At 48.7% G+C, this 21174-nt stretch overlaps 1 protein-coding gene across 7 annotated transcripts in view; it reads right to left on the bottom strand.

Annotated features, from left to right (window-relative positions):
• The window catches only part of CRACR2A (calcium release activated channel regulator 2A), a 133289-nt gene that overhangs the window by 99341 nt on the left and 12774 nt on the right, over window positions 1-21174 (bottom strand). The window contains exons 1-2 of one of the 7 annotated variants that reach the window (XM_017670493.3): window positions 17175-17330; window positions 16790-17079 (exon numbers count right to left, since the gene is read on the bottom strand). The exons of 5 other annotated variants lie outside the window; for them this stretch is intronic. The gene's annotated coding sequence lies outside the window, so the exon portion shown is untranslated. Of the gene's footprint in view, window positions 1-16789; window positions 17080-17174; window positions 17331-21174 lie in introns of those variants that run through there. One more of the 7 variants, XM_073222714.1, reaches the window with a different exon arrangement.

The following is a 21174-nucleotide window of genomic DNA, read 5'->3' as shown; positions in this document are numbered from 1 at the left end:
CAGGGGGCGAGAGGCCCAGAGGCAGCGACTGGCTTGCTGCATGCAGACTCACTCTGAGTGGATGGGATTCTAGTGACTGACCTGCCACTGTGGGAATGAAGTTGGATATGAACCCTTTCAACCCAAGAATGTTCCACTTTCTCACATTCAATCCATAGTGAACTTGTCCAGGACTGAGACCCACTGGCAAGACAGGGAGGAAAACTGAGTGAAGGTGGTCCAAAGGCACAGACTTCCAGTGACTAGATAAATAAGTTCCATGGATGAATGTGACTATAGTTAACAACACTGTATTGTATATTTGAAAGTTGCTAAGAGACCAGATCTAAAAGTGCTCACCACAAAAGAAAAAGTTGTAACTATGTAGGTTGACGGATATTAATGAAGCTAAGTGTGATGAGCATTTTGTAATATATACATACATCAAATCATTATGTTGTACATCTTAAAAATTATACAATGTCTCATGTCAATATATCTCAATAAAAATGGAAAAAAAGACAGAAACTGTCCTCAAGAAAGCCTGGGAGTAGTGGCCAGTCTGATGAACTCAGTTCCTAAGATCTTAGCACCTGCAGATGATCCTAATGAACATTAAAAGCAGCAGCTCTGGCACACACAGGGCCTGCGTTCATGGGCCTGTGGGGGGTAGTAGCCTCTCTGCCTCACCTCACAGAGGATGGGTGACTCGCCACATCTGGGGGACACTTTGCTACCATGAGTTGAATCCCACCCAGGAAGCACCCAGAGATGAATTACACTTTATGTTCCACTGGTGGCCACAGGCACAAAGGGTTTTAAGCTAATTTGAGGGAAACTGGGGAAACATCCCTCCCAGCAGGACTGCAATGATCCAGTAGGAAACAGGACTAGTCCCATCTTCTTTCAGGTTGTGGAGAGGAGGAGGGAGTAGTGGGAAGTTTGCTTAGTGGCCACAACTGGACACTGTGTCCAGCCTGGTTGGGGGAGACCCTCCCTGTGCATGAGGAGGGTGTAGCCTCAGGGCTAAGTGGATCCCCTTCTCAGAAGCCCCAGCTCTTAACAGTGCTCTTAAGGTCCTTGCACCTCTGGGGAAAATTGAAGTTCCTCTGGCCAGGATCCTCACCTGACCCTAATCTACTTGATGATGTCATTGGCCTCCTGCTAGGCTACTGCTTCCACACCTGTAGGCAATGAGCTATTATTGACTGAGCTCTGCCCACTGCTCTAGGAGGAGGCAGAGACGGAGGATTACAGATCTGCAGACTGCTGGATGCAGAAGTGGTTCTAGTGCTCGACCTACTGCTGGAAGACTAAAGCTGGGCATAAGCCCTTTTACCCCAAGAACGTTCCACTGTAATTCCTGGTCTCACTGAATCCATAGTGAACTTGCTCTTGGCTGAAACCCTCAGGCAAGACAGCATCCAATCCACAAATGCTGTCTGCACCACTGGGTTCACCCTGACGACAGAGATGCTGAATTGTGGGCAAAGGCACTGCCTAAGAAAGCAGTGTAGTGGTATTTTTATTTCTGAGAAAAGCCAAAGGGCCCTCTAGGGAGAGCAAGCCGAAAAGGGCTGGAGAAGTAACACGCTTTGGAGCAAGGAGAGGGTGGGTCTCCTTGCCTTAGGGCGCTTTGGAGATGTTAAGTCGGGAACCCGGAGAGGAACCTTGCAGGATGTTTTGGCCACATGCTTGAAATGCCTGCTACTGGGGGGAGCAGTGGTGACAGAAAAGACAGTTGGGATTACCTGTCATACCTCCACTAAGGCCAGCTCTCCAACTACAGCTAGATACACACACAGACCAGAGATATACTATCAATAACTCATGCTTCTGCACAGCTCATAGGCACAGTTCATCTGAAGCAAATGCTTCCTATGTAATATGAGGTTAAATAAAAAATGTCAGGTGTTCATGCATTCATTCAGTGAATATTTACCATGGGTAGGTAGTTTTAGGTGCCAAGAGGCATCAGTAAGAAAATCTAGCAAGCTTCTGACCTCATGAAGCTTATATTCCAGTGGGCAGAGACAATAAATACATAAGCCCAGTGAGTACTTTCAGATAGCAGAGGGTGCTGGGAGGTGATGGCCCCCTAAGTCACCTCTCAGTCCCCTGGCTGGCAGTACTCCAGCGTTGCTGCTGAGGATGCTGCAAGCAACCAGCAGGGGAGGCTCCCCCCAGTGGTGTCCCAGCAGTGCCTTAGCAGAGCCAGTGCAGAGGGAGGCCAGGGGAGGAGGCACTACCTCCTTCTACCCTCACTAGACTTTTTCAGAGTTACGTAGAAAATCAACCTTAGTGCAGGAACACACCTGACCCTCAGGTCCAACTTCTCGGCCAATGCGTTTTCCATTATTCCACATGCTGTACTGTAGCTGCCCTCACCTCTCTTTCGAGCTGCAGACATCAGAAAGCCACTGAGTGCCAGGTCCCACCTCTCTCCACTGTGCCCTCTCCTACAGTGACCACGCTGTGTTCATACGTGCATTTATTGAACTAGTCTTTACCGAGCTCTGCCACGTTCTAGGCATTATGCTAGGTGCTCAGGATATGGCTGAGAACCAAAAAGGTCTCCTAGTGCAGGGGAGAGGCTTTAACAAATTAACAACCGTATAACACAAATCATGGTAACTGCTGTGAAATAAAAGTAAAGGACATTATGCAAATGACTAGCATCAGAAGGAGCTGGTTTGGACCAGGGCACAGGCCACACATTGTCGGAGTCCCCAGGGTAAGTCAGGCAGCTCTTCTAGTTGGATGCCAAGACTGCAAGTGCCCAGTTCTCAAAGGGTGCATGTTCTGCTCAGGGAGGCCGCGAGCACAGCCAAGCATTAAATACGGACATCTTGCATGCTTACAATAATGAGACAGCCCCTTAAGCCCTCCCTGCAAACTCTCTGGAGTTTGCCAGCCAGGTTATCAGAGATGTCACAAGTCCACATATGATTGTGCTGGGTCAGAGGTCACTCACAGAAGTCTGGGAATGGGAAGGAAAGGATGCTACCATACAGAAATACGTATAACAGTACGAGGCAGGGCTTCAGTATCTGAGTGGCACAGGCATTCAAGACCGTAGGATGCTCGACATGGGAGAGGCCTGCAGGGCTGACATGCCAGGCCAGGCTTCCATGGAGGACATGGACGTAGCATGGGCTTCAGAGAGTGAAGGGGGTTTGGGGGTTCTTCAGAGGGGACCCATTTAGTGTGGCCATGAAGATGCCCAGGAAACTGCAGCACCGTTATGGGCGCTCTCTCCTTGGCACTGATGGTGGCTTCCTGGCCTCTCAGCTGGCCTGGGGTTTGAGTGAAGAGGCCTAGGGCCCCTCCATCATGCCTGAGAGTTTCCAAGCGTCTTCCTATCTCGGAAGAGCCAGGAGTCCTGCTGGCCACCCAAGGCTGAACATAAAGACTGATTCCAGCACCAGGCGAGCTGGTAAATGGTGAAACACCTGGCTAATTAGCTCATTGGCACATTGGGTTTTCCTGCAATATATCCGCAAGCTAAGCTCAAAAACTTCCAAGTACTGGGACCCACTGGGGACAGAATATTCAAGTTGGGTTACGTTCTCAGTTGCCAGGTGACGTCACAGCACCACTGTGGTGCCCCGGCTATGGGTGGGTGCCCTGGATATACCTTCCAGTAAATGGTAACAATAGTAATAACCATTTCATAATGACCGCAAACTCTCACTTGGCGCTTCACAGTCAACAGAAATTTTTGTGATCTCCACCTATAAGTTAATATCTTGTGCTATACACATACATTTCTACCTGGTTTTCAAAGGCTGTGCAGTCGTATTTGTAAAGGAACATCCCAGAGTTGTGGCCCCCAGACACCAGCTGGTGAGAGGCTGAGCCTTGGGACGTTGCACATCTCATATATACCTCTCTGTGTGACACCAACTCATCAGGGACACCTTCACCTCCAAAACATTTTGACTTGGCAGAGTGGCCAGTGAGCAGAGGAGGAGAGCCTCAGATGAAGGCCCAGGGGACCTGTGGTCATCCTAGGTATCATTCTGTGCTTTCTCTTGTTTTAAGAACACAAGGCTTGTCTTTAGACAGCCCTGGGTCCAAGTGTCAGTTCTGTCACTACATGTGTGACCCTTTGCAAGTTATCTAACTTCTCTGAGCCACTTTCTTCCTCTGTTAAATGTGGGTAATATTAATTTTTCTTTTGTTAAGTTATGAAGAGAATAAGATAAAAATTGCATGAATGCTTAGCCCATACTTAGTGCTCATCAAGTACTAACTGTATTATTGTAGTCCTTGCGGTGGTAGTTGTCACATAGAAAATAGCACCACGTCATTCCTCTCCTGAACCCTCAGACAAGGACAGGACTCTGTGGTGTGCGTGTTCTCTGTCTCTCTGCATGGATCAGCATGCTCTGGCAGGGTGGAACAGCACTGGGGAGAAGGCACCTTTGTGGACAAAGAGAGGCAAGTCCAGGCACAGCCAGGCACTGCCCTTACCTTTCATCGCTGGGCATATGGTGGAGTCTTACTCCTGAGCCCTAGAGGTACTCTGTCCAGTACAGGAGCCACAAGCCACACGAGACTATCGACCATTTCAAAAGTGGTCAGTCCACATCAAGATGTGCTATAAAAATAACCTAGTCCTTAAAAAAGGAATGTAAAATATTCAGTGAATACAGTTTTAGGTTTGACTACATACTGAAATAATAATATCTGGGGCATATTAGTTTTAAGAAAACATTAATAAAATTAAGTTTGCCTGTTTACTTTTTCTGATGTGTCTACTAGAATATTGAAAAGTGCACATGTGGCTCACATTTTATTTCTCCTGCACAGTGCTGGTCTGGAATGTGAGCTGCATGGAGGCCGTGGCTGTGTCACTTTGGTTCACTGCTGTGTCCCAGCACCCAGATCAGCCCCTGAACAAAAGACGAGCCAGTGAGTGGGTGAGGCCTGGAAGGGAGATTTCAAGAGCTGACAGTCATGCCTGAGAAAGCGTGGACAGTCCTGGGGCAGTCTGGGTGTATACAGATGAGTAAACTGAGCATGGAAAAATTACTAACAACTTGTCCAAAACTCGCCAGATTCAAACCAAGTGCCTCCCAAACCTATGTTCTTCCTACTAAAATCCCTTTACCTACACCAGCAATGTAGATTTGCAGAAAGGAAACTAGACTTGGGACTTTGTTTTCTAAAGCATATTCCCTCGCATTACCACCGATGCCCTAGAAGTGAGTGGCTTGGCCTCCTGGGGCCCAGGTTCCTCCTCTCCTCTGCTCTATGTAAACCACCAGATTGCATCAATTTCGTTTCTTTTTCCTGGTGTACATAGAGGGGAAATCCCGTCCCAGAAGGTCAGCTCAAAGGCTGAGCCCTAAATGTCCCCTCTTACTCTCCTCTCTGTTCTTTGGCTCCGAAAGAGGCTCTCCACCCAAGATTTCTCCACATCACCCAAATCAACAATTTGGTTGTTGAAGGGCTTTCTTTGATTTTAGATGCTTTTCATCAGAAGCCAATATCTTGCAGACTTTCTCCTTGATGCTGTAATGAAATTCCCTTAGAGATATTTAATTCTAGAAAGAGCTTCTGCTATGCCACATATCCTTTAAGGAAAAAAGACATCTAAATAACAAACATCCTGCCATATTCCAATAGAAATCTCAGAAGGCAAATGGGCTTGTCTCCCTTATATCTGTTCTTACTGTTCTGTTGCCATCAATACCAATGAATTCTCTACATTTTGTTCCAAAAAAGGAAGATACCCAATATACCACCAGCCTCTCATGTTTTCAACAGATGCCTTAAAAGGACCCTGACGCTGTGATCCTGGTGTGAATATTTTCTGTCATTTTTACTCCTCGTAAACGTTCCTGTGTGCTCGGCTTTCTTTCACCTGTGATCTGCAGAGTGAATTCCCCTCCTGACTTGGTCCCAGGCCCCCTACACTGAGCTTTCAGGAAAAGAGCCTCTATAATTTCCACTTCCAGTCCCAGCTCAAAAGTCTCTCGAATTTTAATCTAGGCAAAGAGGATTTCAGAGCCAGAACTGATTTCCTGCAGAAGTAAATCTCACCCACCTCCCCGCCTGGTGAAACGCAGTACTATTTTTGATCAGAAAGGATAAGGATTTCCCAGAAAAACTGTGTCCTTCTAGCAGAAGAGAGGCCGCAGTCAATTGATGGGGTAGAAGTGCTTTCCAGCCTTCTTCACAAGAGGCAGAGCACACTCGATCACCTGCCTGTGTCTCAGCCCCGTGTTGAATCGTCATGGATTTTTACTCCTCTCCCCTGCCAGCCGGCAGAGCGGGGGACTGGCCAGCAGTGACTGGTGCCTGAGAAAGGCACACGAGACTTAAACAAGCTGCAAGAACCAGGACAGCAAATCACTTCCTCAAAACACTGCTGGGCAGCCTTCCAAAGCCAGTTACCTAGCAGTTCTCTTCGGCCAGCACTTGCAGAGGGGCTCCGAGTGCAAGATACTGTGTTGGGCAACAGGGGTAAAAAGTGAGGGACACATCATGCATGCCCGCAGATAGCTTGCAGTCTAATGGAGACAGATGCACGTGACAGTCTGGAATGTAAGGCAGAATGAGGAAAGGCAAGAAATGTGTGAGTACATGAGTGTGTGTGAGAGTGTGAGTGTGCGTGTGTATGTGTGTGGGAGAGTGTGTGAGACTGTGTGTTACTGCATGAGTGTGCGTGCACGAGTGTGTGTGGGTGTAAAAGTGTATGTCTGTGTGTGAGAGTGGGTGCACCAAAAAAAGGTGGGAAGAAAATAAACCTTAATGTTTATTGGTCCTTTTCTCTTCTTTACTACTTGCTATATTCTCTGATATTTCTTGTTATGATAAACATATATTACTTATACAATAAAATGTTTTTCAAGAAAATTCACCAAATTATAAGGACCATAATTTGGGTGATAAATTAAGATTTTGTGGAGCATGGCCCTGTGGGAAGGTGGCACTGGGCAGAGAAGAGGAGAGGCCAGGGTGACAACGGGAAGGGGAGACTTGGAAAAATGCAAGAGGACATATGCATGGAAACTCCCACAGGGAGAGGTAGGGCTAGGGGCCCGGGGGCCTCAAATGCCAGACCGAGTGCACTCAGTGGCTTATTTTCTGTGTCCCTACAACTCTTTGCATTCGGTGCTAGGACACTATGCACCACACTGCATTGTACTGGTTGCTATTCATGTCCATGCCCCGCAAAACTTTAGGCAGTTAATACGTGCCAGGCGTGATGCCAGGTGCAAAATAGCATTGTCTTAACTGACTCTACCTATAACCTCGTTGACACACAAGGCTCAGAGAAGCCAGGACATCACAGAAATAGGGAGAGTAGACCAGGGAGCAGCTGCAGCTGCAGAGCCTCAGCCTAGCACAGAGAAGGGGCTGTGGACAAGGACAGGAGGGCAGGGGGGAGGTGGTGCTGATTCCTGACGACTGACCTCCCCCAGCATATACAGTATTTCTGATGTCAGCCTAGGGACAAGCAGCTCTCACTGGGATTCGCCCCGTCCTTGGAAAAGCTCCTGCCTATCAGAGGGAGGACTTGTGGAAAGAGCTCCTCCCCAGGCTGCTGGCAGCCCCTGTCACTCTCCCATCCACTGCATTTCTGTACAAGCTTCTGAAGTTGGATATTCTTAGGAAAACGTTGACAACTGGCCCTGACCACAAGGTGAGTCGCCTTCCTGGCCCCCGGCGCCGGCAGCAGGGTCCAGCCCCACCCTGATCACTCACAAGGACATCTCTATTTCCTTCCCCTCTGTTGGCCTCAGTTTCCTCATCTGTAAATTGAGTGGGCTGGACAAGATGACCTGCAAGTGCCTCCAGACAGGGTTCACTATTGTGTGTTCTCATGGACTTTGTACCCCTCCCTTGCATCCATGTCCCATGTAGTGAGTACTGTGTGTGCCATTAGTCAGCATCGCTTTCTGCTTCTGGGCTGCAGGCTCCCTGAGGCTGGGGCATCATCTTGTTTCCAGCAGTATTCCCAGTGCTCATCTTCAGTGCTGAGCACGAAGCAGCAGTCAAATGCTGCAAGGGAGGATGGCTGGCCTCGGGCATGCCCTTTCCTGGTGCCGGAAGCAGCCGATCTCCTGCTTGCTCTGGACTCTGCTGTTTCTCCCCTCAGTTCAGGTGGACAGTTAGTGTCAGGTTTATTCACTCCCCTACCATCCACCCTGGGGAAATCCCTCAGGCTTTCTTGCAAATAGGAGGTCAGTGGTGGAAGTTGGAAACTGTTTGCATCCAGAATGCTCTGCTGCTGCGCTGGGAGCCCTTCCCTGGTCCTCTGCCTCAAGGGCGCAGTGGGATTGAGACCCAGAAGGGGCAGCTAAGTCCCTGCTGAGACTCCACACGAGCCATGCCCCTCCGTCCCTGCTCCCCAACTTCAGCCCCACGTCACATGAAGATGCCATCCTCCTTCACAATCCATGCTGGGGTTCCAGGAACGCAGGAGGATGCCCAGAATGACCTCCATCAGGGCATCCTATCCAAGGGATCCCAAAATTACTCCTTGAGGCCAACAGCTCCATTCTGACCTGCACCTGGCTTTCTGCAGCCTCTCCCACAACATTAGAAGAGTGACCAGAGAGCGTCAGAGCATGGTGTCCATGGAAGGAAGAGACATCCTTCCTCTGCAGACATGTATTCCCAGAAAATGAAATGAAAGACCTCCTGTGACGTTTCTTCAGCTTTGATAACATTACATCCTCAATGCAGCAGACAGCTGAAGACTAGGAATAACCACAAATCGGTTGCTCCCCTCTGAACCCTCTTATCTCAGCATCCAAGCCAGGGTCCCACCCTCGCCCCCAGCTCTGCACACTGCAGTCCCCGCCATGGTTCTTGCTAGGCAACATTTGATTGCTCCTCCACCCTCAAGGCAATCGTTCTCAAGGTGACCTGTCTGCTCCCACAATCCTGGTCCTGTTTGCTGTTGCAAACAATGCCTGGGAAATGCACACACAAGACCCAGCAGCTGGATTAGTGAGTTCACGTACAGGCACTCTCACCCTCAGCTCCTGCTGTGTGCCGGGAGTCAGGAAGGACTCGGTTGCAGGGCCATTGTTAATGAAAACTTCCCTTGCTTAGTGTGTGGAAAGAAGGGCATGGTGCAGGGCCTGCGAGGTGCCTCCACAAGGTCCCTGGCTGCTTAGTAAGGAAGGGCAGTTGGCACTGTACATGCTTGAGGCTGTCTGCTCCTATCCATCGCGGTGGGCTGAGGACGGTCTCTCTGGAGTTCATAGGAACAATGTGATTTCCTTTGGGGATCAACAGCTGAGACATGGGAAGATCCACCCAGTAACAGAGCACCAGTACCCAGACTTTGGGACTGGGAATCCTGTGAATCTGCTCACACTCATGAAGCTACTTCTGGAGGCAGGAGAGCTGATGAGAGCCAGGCTGGGGCCGTAGGAGGGGAAACAGAGAGCAGAATGGCTTCAGGGACCAGTCACGTGATTCAGCACTGCTGCCAGGTGTTCAGACACGCAACCCCAGACCAGGAGCGGATACCACTCCCTCCCCAGCACCATCAGTGGCTCCGGGGCTTGTGGAATGAAGTGCAAACTCACTTCCTGTTTCTTGGCCTTTTGTGGCCTAAGGAGGTGTGGCAAACACTAGTCCCCAAAATACAAAGGACAGAACAGACAGGAAGCATGTTTTCTAGGAAAAGGAACCATGCACACCCAGGGATCCCCACAGACTTAGTTCCCTCTCCTCTGAGAGAGCTGCCTCCCACTGTCCCCCCAACATTCTCCCTCCAGCCATGCCTACCAGCTTTCTTTCATTTCGTTTCCATATCTGAAGAACTCCTATATTCCTTCCTTGTCACCAAAATTTACCCACCCTTTAGGCAGTGTGTCAGTTTCCTGATACAGAAACTAGGTGACTTAAAACAACGGGGATTTATACTCTAGCTGTTCTAGAGGCCAGAAGTCTGGAATCAAGGTGTCCACAGGGCTGTACTCCCTCCCAAGGCTCTGGGGAGGAATCCATCCCTTACTTCTTCCAACTTCGGGCACCTCCAGGCATTCCCAGGCCATGGCTCCGTCGCCGTCTCTGTGTGATGGGTCCCTGTGTCTCCCCTCTGTGTTCCTCTTATAAAGACGCTTGTCTTTGGATGCAGGGCCCACCTGGATGGCCAGCGTGATCCCATCTGGAGACCTGCAACTCCAGTACATCGGCCAAGACCCTTTTCTGATAGGGTCTCGCCCATTGTGCTGGGAGTTAGAGTGGATCTTCTCACCATTCCCCCCACCGGGGCTGTGATTCTCCACAGCCACAATTCATTATAATCATCTGGTTTTTGGTGTGGTGTGTGTGTGTGTGTGTGTGTGTGTGTGTGTATAGATTTTTAGATCCTTGATGGCTGGACTTCGATGCAGAGATTCAGTTTCCAGTGATCCTGGGTGGGTCGAGGTGTGAGGTATGTGAGAGGGTTGATTGGCTGGTTTTTGTTTTTAAGTTTCCAGGTCTCTACAGTACGGCCTAGGGAGAAATTCACGCAGGTCACCTCCAGGCAGGCACTATGGTCAATACCAGCTTTCACGGAGTGCTTTCCCCACCAGGATTATTTTCAGTGTAGTCACAAACCAGACCATCATCTACCATTTTTTAATTGTCACCCCCAAGAAAGTCAGAGATCTTAAGAGTCCTGTAACCACTGGAGTTCCACCCTCTCCAAACTAAAGGCCCATTTTTACACCAAATATTTGGAAATGCCCTTTTTACTACATGAAATGAAATTTCTAGACAAATTGGTGGAACCATATGCATAATTTAGCTGTAATTATAATATAAATAAGGAAAAGGAAAGCAATTTGTAACAAAATAATAAATGTTGCAATATGTAAGTGCTCATACATGATAGTCCTGGAACACTAAGGCAGCAGTCCATACTGAGCCTACTTGGAAAAGATGAAACTAGATTTAACCCTCTGCATAAGGAGTACCAGGAAGTAAAAGAGGAGAGGACAGCAGAAGGAAAAATGTCACGATGAGAAATACCACCCCACTTACCTGTCTGCATGTGATCACAGGGAGAGGAATAAGCCTCACTGGGGCAGGGATAACAGGGCAAATTAAATTACTAACGTGGAAGTAGGAAAACAAACAAGTGTATTTTTCTTGGGAATCATGAGCTAAGCCTTATATATAACTACAGTGTCATCATAATTTATTGTGCTGAGATATGGGACAGGGCGGTGACAAATGATCGTGGAAAACATGTCTCCAATCTGGAAATGCCACCTGTAGAGCGGAGGCTTATGTTCAGCCTACAGCATTAAGGCCTTTGACACAATATCCTCTTCATTTAGGCAGTGGGGGAGGAGGAGGGACTGGAGGTTACTTGGTAGGTCTCCAAGGAGACATCAGAGTAAGAATGATAAATAAAGGCAGCCCCAAAGTAAACCCTTGTACTATCTCAGTTTTGCAAGAGATTTATTTTCATTGTACTGCAATTATATAAGCATGCATTAGACTATAGACTATTTTTAAAACAGCCTTTATTCAAGAGCTTTCTTGAGATGGTGACATTTCATATACCTCAGCTAATTTCATAATGTGTTGTCCTACGTCTCTGTCTGCGAGATAAAAATCTCCAATCTCCCGTCACAAATCTGCAAGTGGTTTCCTAGCTTTCGCATTAACTACATTTTGCGCTGAATCTCTTTCCAGTGAGAGGTATGTTTGCAAACGCTCTCATCTAGACCGAATGCGTGGTGCGGGGAAATTATCCAATCATTTCAAGACTTTCTCTTGATTCCATTTAAGAATCTCTTCCCGGACCAACTGTCCCTAAATGACAGGGCTTTTGCCCTACCTTCTCTGGAACCTGTCAGTATTACTCTGTGGGAAGGAATTACTGACTTGGATGCTCCTGGGTTGGGTTTGGCAGAGCAGGTTACAGCTCCTTGCTGAGGGGCTGATTGGCACATGGAATCACAACTAGCATCCTTAGCTCACACTCAGCAAATGCCTGGGGCTTCTCTTGGGTGGTGGTGTGGCCACTCAAAGCCACCCCACATATTCCAAAATGCCCTCCTGGGCTCCAGTGCTCAAAGCACTATGGCCCCTGGGGCAGCAGCACCTGGGCATGTGTTAGAAGTGCAGAATCTTAAGCCCTGGACTAGACCTACCTGGAGGGAATGTACTTTTCAATAGGACCCCTGGGGGACTCCTACACACCCTTAACGTTTGTGAGTCACTATTCCTGGAGGCAGTATACCCATTAGGAGTACTGACCAAGTCCAAACCCAACTCATTCACTTCTTGAATGAGGAAACAGGCCCAAGAGGGAAGCCAACTATGTATTTTGCTTATCTTCTTGTCACTAAGTTACTAGAGGACAAGTAGGGTATGGGATTCGGGCACTGCCACACAGCTGCCAGCCCAGAGTGCACATAGCTGTGGCCCTAGAAATGCATGTTGTCTGCCTTCCATCAGGACTGAATCTCCTGTTCCGTTTCCATTACACATCCACAGAATCACAAACACCCGATCCCCAGCAGCCACTTGGACAGGTTTTCCACACTTCTGTTTTGTAAATTTCATCGTGAGCTCCATCTGCCCCAAAGACCACAGTGTCTAAACGAAGAGCAACCAGCTCCCTCCCCACGCCCTGTGCCTGCAGGCTGCTGTGGTTAGCACACACTCAGAGAGAGAATAAACAGAATGCAAAAGCCCCAGTTCTTCTAAGGTTGCCACAGAGATGACAGATGCTGTTGCATGCAAACCTGGGGAGAAAGATAAACGGCAACAATAAAAACCCTGCGACAAGAAGCCCCTGCCTGCGGATCCTTTCACTGAGGTTGATTTCAAAGGTCAAATTTGGTGATCTACGACCTGTGGCCTCCTGAGCTTGTCCTCTGCTGCCTCAGCTGGCTGGGCTTAGTGGTTCTTCACTGGAGAAGAGGAGTTTGTCCCTCTAGTGGAGCACTAACACCCAGGGTGAGTGCCCCACAGGCAGGCACCCCAGTTCGGCCACCACTAAATAAATGACCAGGAATGAGAAAAGCTGAGCTGGGAGCAGCAAGGGGGAAAGGAGGTTTGCTTCAGCCCACCTTTCAACTCTGACCCAGCCCATGGAGATAAAGCTCACAGCGTCCAGAGCGGCAGGCACTGTCAGCTTCCCCCTGGCTGCGGGAGCAGCGTGGCTCGACACCTCCGTGGCTCAACACCTCCGCCAGCAACCTCCGCTTCTGGGCCCTCATTTCCTTCCTGCATCAAGCGATGAGGAAGACCCAAGACAGCTGGAAATCACCCACCCTAATACTCCACAGTGGATTCATGCTTCTGTGGCATTCAGGACCCGGCCCTGCCCATCCGTATCATCCCAGTACCACGTCTATCATGTTGGCACAGTGGCGTTCTGCTGACAGGCTCCAAGGACTGGGGTGTGGCTCCATCACCTTCTCTCTCACACTTGGCACAGTGCCCTGCATTCAGAAGCTGCTGCATTAGTGTTTGGGGACTGAAGGAGCAAAGGAGGTAATGGAGCCAATTCTACTTTACGCAGTGTGACAGACCATAAAGGGTGAGCCTCCACCTTTGTTAAGAGAACAAAAACACATCCTCATTACTTGCCTCCTTCGGGACAGTCACCATCCCACCCATTTTCAGAGAGGCTCTCTCAGCTCTGTCCCAGCCATTGTCACCAGGCCACCACAGACAGCAAACTTCAAAGGCGAGAGGTGTCACTGTGAGCGACTCCTTTTTTAAAGACTTTGGAGGCAGTGCAGTATATCACTTCAAGTATCTGCTTCTAGAACCAGAAATCCTTGGGTTTAGACTCTAGTTCTGCCGTGTAATGAGTTACGAATCTTGGCCAAGTGACTTCACTCTTGTCTGTGAAATGAGACTTAGGAGAACCACTTCCTCTTGGGGCTTCGGTGAGACAATACACTCAATAGAACAGTACTTCTGTCTTGTTCATTTTTACTGCTGTCCCCAGCCAGCTGCCCAGGCATTGCTAGAGCAGCCAGTGGGCAGAGTGCCTTCCCTTCCACTCTGAGCTAAGAAAGGCACAGACAGGATGAGGCCGGGCTGCACCTGCGTGCCCGGACAGCACAGAGGGGCCAGTTCGTCCAGTGCAAAGGAAGCAGAGACACATGCACGTGGAAATCTGCCCTCTCCTTTTCTTCTTGAAAATGATCTCCTGGCTCTCCTTTTTCAACTGGAAGAGACATGAGTACAAGAGCAATTTCCTTCTCCTTCTTAATCTACTACCAGAAAAACAGCACAGTCATGCTGATCGGTGGCAGCCAGCATGCAGCCTTAATGGAAGAGAGAGGGTGAGAAGTGGAGGGAGATGCCGAGTCCTGATTTTAGGGACCCTTAGAGTCAGTTGTTACTCCACCCAACCAGCTGCCGACATAGAGTTATTAGAACCCACTGTTTTCAGTCCTTTTGATAATGCAAAGATATCTCAGAATTCTTAAGTGTTACACACATTGAGGTATGATAGAAAATGGCAGCCATATTTACTGCAGCATTACTTGTGATAAACGCAAATGACTACAAACACCCTGTGTCCATCACAGGGAACTGGCTGAATAAGTTCTGGTGTGTCCATGCAAGAAAGAATTGTCTTCACCAGAAAGAATTAAAAAGCTCTCAACATACTCACTGGGAAAGAACAAGGTAAATTAAGTAAAAAAAAAACAAACAGGTAAAACTAAAGCACGTATAATATACTATTAACTCCGTAAGAAATACTTGGATGGAAATAGAATATACAACTATACTGACTTCTGTATTTGCAAACCTAGGAAGCCATACAAAACACTCATGAAAGTGGTTACTGTCCCAGGAGGAGGTGGGACAGGCGATGGAGGCGAGGGTAAGAGTTCATTAGTTATCTTACTATGATAATTTTATTTTTGAGCTATGTGACTATATTGTCTATTCAAAAATAATATAAAAACATTGTGAACTTCAGCCACTGTGAACAAAGCCCATCTTCAGGCTACAAATGGCCTGTGGTCCTCGGGTTTATAGCCTCTGCACTAAGGGGTCCTAAATGGAGGAGACAGGAAAGTTGGCAGCCAAAGGTTTGGAGATAAGCAGGCTGTTTAATATCTGTTATCTGAATAGGAAAACATTCAATGCCAGAAGGGAGCAGACTAGTCCTAATTTTAGGGGCCTAAATGGGGGAGTCCCTCTGAATTGCCTGGCCACGGGTTGGTGGGGTCTGGCAGCCCTTCTCCCCGGGGAGGGGAAGCGACTTCCATGGCTGAGCTGGGACCCCTCCACTTCCCTCAAAAATTAAGGCTGCCTGGAACCCCAGTGGTCTGCTCCCCTCTGTCGAGGCTGCTCCCTGACTTGTCCTGTAAAAAGTACCGTTAGGAGGGTGGAGCCCCTCTGCGGGAGTGCAGGGGTGTAGGGTGTCCATCTGGGTTCCAGCCAGCTTCCCTGGAGAACGCTGAGGGAAAGGCTGACATGCTGACGCCCCTGCTTGTCCCAGTCAGCACCGAGGGTCACCGAATATTCACTCCCAGCCCTCTGTGTGTCCTGCCCCACACTCTGAACGAGCTCACTTGGTGTTCTGGGTTGAACTGTGATCTCTAAATAAAGACATGTTGAAGCCCTAGCCCCCAGGACCACAGGATGTGATCTTATTTGGAAATGGGGTCACTGCAGATGTAACTAGTTAAGATCCCAAAGCCAATATGACGGGGGTCCTCATAAGAAGACAGTCCCATGAAGACTAAGACCCACAGGGAGAACGCCTGTGGGGAGGAAGGCAGAGCTTGGAGTTGCAGGCGAAGAAACAGTGAGGGTCGCTGAACACCACCAGAGGCCAGGAAGAGCCAAGGAAGGGTTCCCTACAGGCTAGAGGGGAGCACGGCGCTGCTGACGCCTTGACTTTGGACTTCTATCCTCCAGAGCTGTGAGTCAGTCAATTCCTGTTGTTTTAAGTCACCCAGTTTGGGCACTTTGTATGGCGGCCCTCGGAAATGCACACACTGGCACCTCAAGTGGCAAAGGTAGGTACTCTGGAGGCACCGATGACCCCTCTGCCCTAATGGACAAATATTCTAGGACCAGGGCTGGTCAAGTGTTATTGGACAGGTATGTCATAAAAACCAGGCAATAAAATCATTACTGAGTACTGACCTTGTGAAGAATATAAGAAAAAGTATTGCATGACTGCTCTCAAGGAGTTGACAGTCTGATTGAAGATTTAAGACAGACACATAAAATATAACATTACATATCATAGTGGCCAAGTACGCATTACTTCACACACACACACACACACACACACACACACACACACACACACACACACGTGGATGCCACAGAAGTTACCTGTAACTAAATCCCACTGTATTGCTGGACTCCATCTTCTAGTGTATTTATTCCATTTTAGCTGCTTCTGATACGTGTGTTTGGAACAACTGGGAAAACTTCAGAGTGTCAGGCAGGTAGGCAGTCTCTAGAAGCTGCCACCACTGCTCCTGGCTGGAAGCCAAGCTTCTCGCTCCCGCGGATGCCCACTGCTGTCCACGATCACTATCTGCTACCCTTGGTCCAAGACTCTCCCAGCAGCTCTCTTTCCTATTCAGAGAAGCAGATCCTGGAGGGACAATGAGCCTATTCTATAGCTCTCCAAGAATCTGATATCCTGAAAATGTGTGATCCAGGGAGTCCACTTTGGTAAGTTGACTAGCAGAGTTTTTGAGAGGTACAGAAAACCAGAGACCCCTAGCAGAGATACTGTTTCCCGTAACACTGTTCAAATCATCCGCTTTTTTGGCCCAGCCTTCTTGCAGGTGGGTGCTGCCGCTCAACCCTGCCACTAGGAGCCTTTGATTCTTACCATAAGCAAGCCTCACGTCCAGTCACACATCTGGGGCTGAGGGAGGTGGCACACTTTGCTTGAACTCTCCTGGAGCACCCTCTGTATCCCGGTCCCTGGGGTCTGGCTGCCCAGGCTTCCTCATGCGGCTCCTCCTTGGGAAGAGACGTGGCTGTGCCGAGTGCCAGGCAGAGACCGGGCTGGGCACATGAGGAAGAAGTCGCGGCTGCTCCACCCTTGACAAGCAGCCCGATGACCTGACTGTGGCTCCAGGCCAGTCTCCTGATGGGCGGCGGTGGTCAGGACATGACCTGCAGGTGGTACCGACAGAGGAAAGGTCTCCTTACTTTGACTTCATGTAATTCCTTAGATTCTTGGGGTAGAAAAGACCTTAGAAGCCACTTACTTTTCATCCTGTGACTTTCCAAATAAATCCGAGCTGCGGGCTGGGTCAGGCTTTGAAGCAGACATTGATCCTTCCTGTTCTCCCTCCTTTCTAAGAGAACTCCAATTCTGTTCACCATTCTGAGCAAGTGACTTCATTATGCACAGCTCAGGGGCCTGTTCCAGTCAAAACAAACATAGACCCTTTGCCAATGGGTAAGGTAGGGGTGGCTGCCCACCAATCTCTAGCCATTGAGACATTGGGAGCCTCTTGGGACTGTTTCCGGACTTGTTCTCCTGGCTCTTAAAAAGGGGGATGCAGGAACCTCTTCCTTGTCTGGATTTTGTCTTGTCCAGTCACATTGTGACCTTCTGCAGCCACATTGTGACCATGAGGGGAAGCATAAGGGAAAAGCAGAGCAAGACAGAAATAACCTGAGCCCTTGCAGACATCAGTGAGCCACTGGGCTGAACAACACTGGTGTCAACCTTCTTCTACACTTCTTATTACACAAATAATAAATATCTTTATGTTTATGTCCATGAGTTCGTTTTTTTCTATCTGCAGCTACGATTATCTGAAGCGATGTGCATTTAGATGCTCCCAAGACCACAGGACCATAATCCTGAAGCATAAGCTCACCACAGAGGCCGCAACACCCCCAAACTTCCACATCATTCTTTTCTCCCCACCTTTTCTTGGTATTCAGTCTTTTCTCCGACTTGACACATGTCATCATATTTTCAATACAGTAATCAATTCTACAACATGCCAACTCAGTCATTTAATTAATTAAACATTTTTGAGTCTTATAATGTACCAGGTGGGGACTAAAAAATGAAGCCTTGAAGAGCCCAGTGGGTGAAGCCCACTGCTAGAGGGAGGGCACAGCCATGTGGCAAGTGCCCAGGTTGTGTATACTGGCCTGTGAGCTCCCAGAGGGGAGGCCCAGGGAGATCTGGGGTCCGGGGGAATGTTAGCAAAACACCTCAGAAAAGAAAATCCTGAAGAGTAGAAGATTGTGAGCAGGAGAAGGGAGGAAGGCAGACATTCACAGCCAAGAACATTAATAATGATAAAAATCATAATAAACAATGGTGGCGGCTGACATTTCCTGGGTACTTACAGTGAACCAGCCACTGAGTTAGCGCTTTCTGAGTATTGACTCATTTAATCCTCCCCAGAAGCCTAGAGGGTAGCTCATACTGTTAGCCCATTATATGGGAAAGCAAACTGAGGCATGCAGAGGTCCAGCGGTTCCAGAAGTGAGTGGCAGAGCAGGACTGGACCCCGGCAGCCGTGCTCCTGGGCTCATGCTCTTTGTGAGTCTACACCAGTGGTTCCCACAGTGTTCGCAGAACCAGTCCAGCAGCCCTGGCAGCTGTTACAGAATCAGATCTTGGGCCTCATCTCAGAGGGACTGAGCCCCAGGGGTTAGGCTCTAGCTTTCTGTTTTAACAAGACTTCTACATGACTTGATGCCCGTTAAGACTTGGGAACCCCTGCTTGACACATTTAACACATAATGAGAAGGGGTGACATATTCAGAGGGTATGAATGGTGGCAAGAGAAGCAAAAGTCAGCAAGATGGGGCAAATAGTGAAGAACAAAGCCTAAGGAGAATGGGCTTCACTGTACGGGCACTGGGGAGGAAGGTGGGCACTGAAGCAGGGGAATGGCATGATCAGGCTTTGTTCTTTGGGGTGAGATCTCTGGCATTAATGCTAGGAATGGACTGAAGAGAGAAGAGGCCAGAATGAGGGACCCAGTAAGGCGGGAAGTGATGGTTCAGGAAAGCAACAGCAGGGGCCGCACTTTAGCAGGGGTGGCAGTGCAGAGAGAGGTCGGATAGAGACAGACTCCACGGAGAGACTGTGACAGCAGCTGGACATAGGATACAGAGCTGGCAGAGATATCCAGGGTGACTCCATGGCTTTTAGTTTCAAGGCTAGGTTGGTGGTGAAAGTAGCTAGCCAGAGTGGAAATGTTGGAAGAAGAACAAGTTGGTGAGGAACATAATTAGCCCCAGTTGGAAACTGTGAGACTGTGGTGTCCATGGCACATCAGGGTGAAGGAATTTCAGAACGCAGTGAGAAAGAAGAATCTGCAGCTCATGGGCAGGATCGGGGGCTTGGGGTTCACCAGCATAAATGTGATGGTTGAAGCCATAGATAAAGTGAAGGCTGCTCACAGACTGTGTAGAAGGGCTGGAATCAAACAAGATGCTCACACCTCAGGTACACCTAAAGCAGGACAGCAAAGGAGGCGCAGAGAAAGAGCTCAGAGAGCTAGAAGCAAGCAAAGGAAAGAATGTTGTCTCAGAGTCAAAGGATAAGGAAAGGTGGAGAATGTTCCAGAAATAGACGGCTGACAATGGCTCCACATGTAGAGGTGCCAAGAATTAGGACTGTGAGGAAATGGTGGATTTAGCAATGAGGAGGTCACAGGAGAACTCAGTAGGAGTAGTTCCATTGAGGGATGGATGGGAAGCTAGGTTCATTCATAGATTTATTCTTAGATGAGCAACACCTACCAGGTGCCAGCCTTTGTGCTTTGTGTTGGAGATACAGTGATGCACAAGACCCACATGACTCCAGTTCCTACCAAGTACTGGAGGAAGACATGCAATAAACAGAAATTACAAAATAATCATGAGATCAAGTTGAGATATGTGCCCTGATGAAGAAATGGGGGCATACAGAAAGCCTGCTGTGGGGAATGCAGAGCAACAGGACTAACACAGATGGGATATGAGGCAGAGGAAGGCACACTTAAGGTGGGTCCCAGAAGATGAGTAGGAGTGTGCCAGGCAAGGGGACGGAGAGCTTCCGGGGAGAGGAACAGCAGGTGTCAACATCCCCAGGGGGAATGAGGTTCTTTTTGCTCAGGAGGTGGGAAGGAACCACGGTGGCCAGAACAATCTTAACATAGCAGGGAGTGGCTAGAGACGAGGTTACAGGACAGGGCTTGGCAGGCCAGGTTAGAGATGTGGGGCTTCCCCCAAGCAGCTGTAGGAAAGCCCTGAAGTTAAACCCAAAAGGTTGGGAGAGATGTGATCTGATCAGCATTTTATAAAAGATGGCTTTGGCTACTTTTGTGGAATGAATTTGGGAGGGGAGGGGAAGAACAGGGGGTGATACATCGAGACCAGTCAGGGAAATACTACAGTCCAGGCAGGAGGTGGTGGCCTTAGACCAGAGTGGGGGCAGATGAGGAGGTGTCGAGCAGATTCTAGACCACGTAGAAGGTGGGATCAAGAGCACTGAGGGCCTGGATGTGCTGAGTGGGGAGAGGGAGAGGTTGAGACCAGCTTGGGCTCTGTGGTCCCTCTACACCCATTCTGGTTACTCCTGAAGGCCCACTGGGATGGAAGAACACATGACCCCAGAATTCCAGGCAAAGGTAAGGCCAAGTCCCAGTGGCTCTGCAGGGCTCACAGTAGCCACTGCAGGATGATCGCCAAGTCTTCCTCTCCTAAGAGGGCCTCCAACCCCTTAGAGATCAAGCTATTGCTTCTGATAGGAAGTCTGAAAGTGCTTCTTCTGTGCCAAGTCCTCTGGGGATGGAGTGAGGAGCAGAACAGGTCTCCATCCTTCTGGCACGTTGGCTGGGAAAGCCACGCGATGATTGGCTTCTGATGAAGGCGCCTCATGCACTGTTCAGGGTGTTCATAAAATGCGTTCAGTACAGTGTGGGAAATTATAGGTCTTGTAGGCCAGCCTCTCTTGGGTCACTTTTCCCTCTCAAAATTCTGTCAATTTTAAATAAATATGTAAGACTTCTACTTCTGGCACTATGGTTGGCTAAGTGCTTAGATTAACCCTTCCTCTGCAAACAACTGAAAATCTTGCATAAAATTAAAAAACAAAACAAAACAATGTTTGTAAAAGTGTCAATGAACTGGCAAGAAAGTAGGGAATTCATTGGCCAGGGACTTCTTCAAATAATGGAATATCCTCACTGTAGTCCTCACTAAAATTATGATAATGTAATTAAAGAAATTAAAGACAAGCTTGCAAAT

The sequence above is a fragment of the Manis javanica genome, chromosome 15, assembly GCF_040802235.1.
Source record: "Manis javanica isolate MJ-LG chromosome 15, MJ_LKY, whole genome shotgun sequence".
Lineage (NCBI taxonomy): Eukaryota > Metazoa > Chordata > Mammalia > Pholidota > Manidae > Manis > Manis javanica.
Note: the sequence above shows the minus strand (reverse complement) of the source record. Positions and strands in the feature narration are given on the sequence as shown.